General features: G+C 42.4%; 1 protein-coding gene across 1 annotated transcript in view; it reads right to left on the bottom strand.

Annotated features, from left to right (window-relative positions):
* GRAP2 (GRB2 related adaptor protein 2) overlaps positions 1 to 6,759 on the bottom strand; it is a 160,994-nt gene extending 154,235 nt beyond the window's left edge. Inside the window, exon 1 of the mRNA XM_083156125.1 lies at positions 6,664 to 6,759. The gene's annotated coding sequence lies outside the window, so the exon portion shown is untranslated. The remainder of the gene's footprint in view (positions 1 to 6,663) is intronic.
* Positions 6,760 to 6,962: the final 203 nt, after the last annotated feature.

The following is a 6,962-nucleotide window of genomic DNA, read 5'->3' on the forward strand; positions in this document are numbered from 1 at the left end:
TTAATAATAACAGCTGTTTATTCTTTTACTACAGTCAATCATCATACAATGATATATGACATTGCAAATGTAAGCAGTTAAAAGTAAAGTATTAGTTAGACACATCATCATCATCATTTATTAGGAAGGTGCTACAAAATTCTATTAAAGAAACATTTTTAGGTTGTTTAAATACATTTTCACTGAAGCATTTGAAAATGTTAATTGAATACTGATCTTAATTATTCCCTGTCCCTACCAATACCCAATCTGTATCAGCCAATAGGGCATAACCAAGACACTGTTATGTCGATATACAGTAGTGATATACAGTAGTGATTGTTGGCATGATGACCATGGGTACACAGGGACTATCATCTAAGAGAAGAAAATAACTGTTCATTGAGGATGGTGAGAATGATCTTGTTTTATTTGGCAAATACAGAAGATGTATTCAATATATTTTTAGTTGTTTTAATAATTAATCAAAAAAATTAAATTTATAAATAAGTATACTTTAATGGAACTACTATTGACCTGTGTTATGAGGAGGCCAAAATTGTGGGAAAAGGGGGGCTGGTAGTCGCATGCCCTGGGTGCTGTATGTAATACCCATACAGACATTCATGCATGCAGTGGAAGGTGGTGGTGGAGGGGAAACAGAGCGGGGTCAAATGACTGCATTATTATTATTATATAACGTGAAAATCCTAGTTTCTGACCAGGTTATGAGACCATGTAATGGTTATAAATATATCTTATTAAGCACTAGGTATTAATGTTGATGAGCATCATACACAATCGTTACAAATATGCAAATATTTATTACTCCAGAAGGAATTTGCACCATGAAAACATGTTACTTATATGTTAGTTGGGCACGCACTAAGCTATTTGCTAAGTTTTCCGCATCCCCTCGCAGGGCTCGCTACACTCACCACGCTTCGGGCTCGGTGACTCGCTGCGCTCGCCACACTATATAACATCAGCTCCACGCCGACATGGATAGTGGGGGTATGGGCGCAGCGGTGTAGCTAGGTGCCACGGTGCCCGGAGCAAGGGCATGTTTCGCGCCCCCCCCGATTTGTAGTAGGCGGGGCTCTTGCGTGGCAAACAGGGGACACGGCCTAACATTATACCACACACAGTAATGCCCATTGCACATAAAGCCACATGCTGTAATGCCAATTACACATAAGGTCACACTTGATGCCCATTACATACTATATAACAAACCGTAATGCCTATTAAACGTCACACAGACATTACATAGTACACCACATGCCATAATGCACATTATACATTTTGCCACACACCATAATGCCTATTACACGCTGCGCCTCACACTGTGATGCCAATTACACGTTGCGCCTCACACCTTGATGCCCATTACACACTATGCCTCACACCGTGATGCCCATTAGATGTTGCGCCTCACACCATAATGCCCATTACACATTACGCCTCAGACCATGATGCCCATTATACAACACATGGTGATGCCCATTACATATGCCACACACTGTGGTGCCCATTACACATTATTAAACATAATTTGACACACAAGATGCACAATACACATTATTTGACACACTATAATGCCCATTACATATTATATGGCACAGGACAGACGGGGGGGGGGGGGGGGGGGGGGCAAAGATGGACAGATAGAACAACATAGATAGGAAGATGGACGAGGGGAGGGGGAGCACAGATGGATGGATCAAGGGGATCATAGACAGATGGGGACAAAGTACCATGCTGGGGGACAGACTGACAGAAGGATGGAGGGGCAGCATAGACAGAGGGAAGAGTTGGGGGGGCAAAGACAAACTGACAAACAGAGGCTGGGATGCTCACCATTACTTTCTCTCCTTCATCACACAATGGCAGCGGCTCCTCCTCTCTGTGCGGAGCAAAGGTGTCAGCAGTGGGTCCTCTCCCTCTTCTCCCCCCTTCATAGTGAGGCTCTGAGCAGCAGTGTCCTCATGATGCGGCTAGTCAGTCCCTCCCCCTAGTCAGTCCCCCCCCCCCACCAGCTCTGGGCTCGATGACACCATGACACGATCCCTCTACTCCCACCATGACACCGGCAGGCAGGGAAACGCGGAGACAAGGTAAAAACCAGGGCACTGGCTGCAATCATGGTGGGGGGCCTGGATGCAATCGTGCGGGGGGTGCAATCCCGGCACCCCCCGTGCGCACGCGTATGCGCTGGGAGACGTGCACTGCTATTTAAAATTCAGGTGTCCCGCTGGACCGCGCTGGCCAATAGGCGCTCGCGGTCCAGCAGCCCCCAGTTGATTGGCTGCTGGACCGCAAGCGCCTATTGGCTAGCGCGGTCCAGCGGGACACCTGAATTTTAAATAGCACCGCGTCTCCCAGACACAGCGGGGAGCCGGGAGCAAGAGGGGCAGATGGCGCGGCAGAGAGAGCGCAGAGGAGCGGGCGAGCTGGCGGTGCCGGCACAGCTCCGGCGCCATGAAAGTCCCCTGCGCCCGGAGCTGGTGCTCCACCGGCACCGCCCTCGCTACGCCTCTGTATGAGCGTACTAACTATAGTGGGCGCCCAACTAACATATAAGTACCTAAAAACATTTTTATTTGTTGTGTTGGCTTTGCTGCAAACAACTTTTTTAAAAATTTGGTACTCTTTACCTAGAACGGCGCCCAAGATTTGGATCTTGGGCATCGCAAGGAAAAAGGCAGTGAGCCCCGCGAGGGGACGCAGATACCTTCACAGATACCATTGTTCCCTATGTAAAATCGGGTCAATTGGGCCATTTAAAATTGTTCCCTATGTGAAATCGCGGTAATCGCGTCGGTCGCATCGCATGCGACTTTTGGTCGCATGCGATGCAACCGATGCGATTTACATTTTAACATGCATTTCTATATGAAATCGCGGGCATCGCATCGGTCGCATCGCATGCCATTATAATAGCATGCGATGTACATGCGATGCCCGCGATGGGCGCCGTTCTAGGTAAAGAGTACCAAAAATATAAACCCTTTTTTCTCTTTTTTCCAATTTAATAAGATCGCTATTATTATTAATAATAAACATTGTTATTATTATTATTATTATTATTATCATCATTTTAAGATATAGTTGAAAAATCAAAACAACAGAAAATTATTAAAGTTACACATAAATTATATATAAGCACGAATGCAATAATAATAATAATAATAATTATTATTATTATTATTATTATTATTATTATTATTGTGTGCGTGTGCTTTTCTTCATTTTATTTGCTACATTATATATGGAATGATTGTATCTATGGTTATAGTTTACCATTTACAACCCTGCTAACATTGCAGAGTTTTTGCTATTCTTGTTTACTGTTCATTTTGTCGAGTTACAAAACAATGTCATTATATCCTAGGTGTGGATGTCCACATATCCACTAGCATTAGTCTATTTTTATTCCTGGTCTTGGAACTGATGTTTGTCTCTGTGATGTAATGTCCTTGTTTTATTTATGAAAATAATAATTGTAACTGTATATAGATGCTATTTACATGTGGTGGGGGAGCATTAAGGTGAACAATGCCAGTGTGCAGAATACTGAGTACAACAAAATGTGCCAGCCAATAGCGGCAATAAAAAAAATCAAATTATAGAAAGCTTTCATTGGGCAAACATACATTATCTTCCAGCACAGTGTTAACATTCTAACATTCTATGTCATTAATTGGACAATATCATTAAGAGAGGGCAATTTTGTGAAACCATACGGCAAATTTTCACTGGTTGGGTGTCTTTATTAATAAAGGCAATGTACTTCAAATAACAGGTGCCTTAGAGGTGATCAAATGAATATATATAAATATACAGTATTTGAGATGAATTAAAAGATTTTCTAATCTATTTCAAATAGAAAAATGTTTCAGCATGAGCACATCAGTTTACGGAAGGGTTCTGCACTGCAGAGATGGTTAAACTGTAGAGTTCCTTATCACACAGGGTAGTGAAGGAATATTCCCAAACAGAATTTAAAATCGGGTTGGGTATAGAGATGTAGGACACCTTAGGTCGCCTACGTCCAAATATGACTTTTCCCAATTTAATAATCTTTTCAATAGATGGCTCACCACCGCCTTATTTGGACTAAGCTGGAGGCCTTTTTATAGTAAGGAGTGCAGGGCCGGCGCCACCACTAGGCAGCTTTAGGCATTTGCCTAGGGTGCCGGCCACTGGAGGGTGGAAATCGGGAGTAGGCCCCCCCTGGATGGAGGTGAGCGGCGCCAACTCTCCCCCCACCACCCTGGAGCGACTCGGCACGGCCGCATCAATCGCAACCCCCCACCATGGAGCGCCGTATCACCCGGCACCATCACACCCTCCCCACCCCATGTAGAAATGCGGCGGCCGCATCGCATCCCCCCACCTCCTGTGAAGCACCGAAGCTGCCTGCGCCGCATCACCCGGCAACATCAATGCCCCCCCACCTGGGGCACTCCGGTTCCTTGCACCGGCCCTGAAGGAGTGTCTTTCCCCAGACGTGATACTTAAGTCCTACTGTTATTTATAGCATGGCACTGATACCTATCTACCCGTGTCCGGGTATAGAGATGTATCTATAATTCTAACAAGCATTGATCAAGTGATTGATCATTATCTATTTATTTTCTATGCAAGGCTACAATGGCATTTGTCAAACTGAGATTGTTGCTTTGCCTTTAACTCAATGGGCGCTGAACCCCCACAATTTTACAACACAATTTCATTTTTCTACTTTTTTAGCCTCAAATATTATATTTTATTCCCATAGATTGTGTTCAGATGTGCTTCACATAATTGGTGTTTATATAATCTACTGTACTTTAACAGCTTATCAGCAAGTTCTCCAGATTCTGAGAATTCATGACGTACTTCATGTTTAAAGGATCAGGAACATAAGAATTTATTTATTTTATACTTTTACTTTTTTTCCCCTTTTTTTTCCAGTTGACAAAACCGAGCCTGCAATAGCTTTCCCATTGTACTGCTAGTAGATCCAATACAAATGAATAGATCACAGGTAAGTACTTTTAAAGTTGTCTGTGTTATATAGATTGTTTGTGGCTCTTAAGAGGCTTAAAAACCGTGGGTCCATTCAAACTTGTCATTTTGTGTTGCTCCAAAATTTACCGTAACTATTATCTTACTTATCAACTTATACATGGACTTGTAGTTCCTAAGCCAGCTGTCTTTCCCAGCCAATATATAGGGTACTTTTGTTTGCATTATACCATGTACAGGAATGTCCAATACCAATTTTACTTCTATTTTAACACAAAAAACTGTATTTTAATTTTAACATTAATTGCAAATATAGAATTAATATTAAAAATATATATATTTTTATCAGTAGGGTATTTGTTTAGAGATAGTTGACTGAAGATTATTACATTTCAGAGTTTGCCTATATAACTGAGGATACACATTTCACATCAAGGACGTTGATGCATTCTATAGAGGATTCCTTTGTTATAAACGTGTCTCATATGTATCATTTGTATACCAGCAGATGAGTGGTGGCCACCGGCAATGATGCAGGAGCCCGTATCAGCGCTCACCGCTCATCGCTGGCTTATACAGACTGGGCAGCTTTTGAGCCGAAAGCAGCTCAAACGACAAAACTGAGCTTCCTTCAATGTGTATGGGCCTTTAGTCAGAGAATGGGAAATTCAGTTTTGTACAAAAGAATAAAAAATAGTGGAAGGCTTTCCAACTCGCAGCCCCGGAGACTAACTGACATTCAGTCTTCCAGAGGACCACCATAGTCTCTGCTCTTTGATCCAGCTCAGAGCTACCTACAGGTACAAGTAAGTACTACCTGCTGCTAGGTGCCATTCTCTCTCTTTTTTTTTATGGTGCATTTTATTATGCATGCAGACCAGCTAATATGAAAGGTATAGACATATTAAAACACGCAAACATAGTATAAAACAATATATATTAATTTTCAGTGGAAAGATCTTAATACATCTGGGATCTCTATCACATTTATCACAAGTGCACAATGTTGCTGAGTCCAGAATGTAAAGAAAACCATTGCAAAAAGCATTAAATGGGGGGGGGGAGATTATTTTCATATCCGAATGCCTTTGCCCTAGCTTGACCAAATATGATATCATTACATTATGCCCATGATGGGATGTGTTGTATACAGTACATTTAATGGCTCATTCATAACTTGGACAGAATTGATGTACAGTACTGCAGTGTGTATCCAGCCAGGGATGGAACTTATGGGTGGTTGGCACAGGGGCAAGAATATTATTTGGACCCCCCCCCCCTCCTCCACTCCAACCCAAGTTCACAATATGCCACACAGCAGCGGGTGTCAGCAGTGGGCCCCTTAGCCTCAGGGCCCCTGGTGCAATTCACCTGCTGCACAAATGGTAGTTCTGCCTCTGTATCCCGCACAAGTCACAAACTTTCTCCAACTTTAGGACCTTTTACCAAAAATAAAAGCTGCGGGTCTACATGCATGATACACAGACAGTAACAGTAAAGCTACAGTACTGTATGATGTACATTTACTGTCCACAAGCCAAGTAAGCCCTTTGCTATGTCAAGGACCTGCATGTGCATTGTAAAGCAATTTTTACAGCCTGTTTTCAATAACACAGGTTGCATTAACTTCTCCCTTGCCAAAACAGACAATGCATGCAAGTTCTGCCTTACCTTTGTAATTGCTTCTTTATTTATTCTGCATTTACTGTCCAAAGCTGCACACGCATTTGAAAGTGACAATATAGTCGATAGGACGTAGGCTTTATATAGCATAGAGTTAATGTGCTTTTGGGCAGACGTTTAGGTTCTCTTTCTGTGTTGCATTTACATTTCCCCCAATCAGCATTCGTTTAAACCACACAGGAAATCTCTCAAAGATGACAGCATTGGGTGCTAGAGAATCATTTACAAAGTTACCATTTGTCTATTTTCTTCAACATTCCCAGACACGCATTGTAATATAAAAGTGT

Source organism: Crinia signifera, chromosome 8, assembly GCF_055691185.1.
Source record: "Crinia signifera chromosome 8, ASM5569118v1, whole genome shotgun sequence".
NCBI classification, from domain to species: domain Eukaryota; kingdom Metazoa; phylum Chordata; class Amphibia; order Anura; family Myobatrachidae; genus Crinia; species Crinia signifera.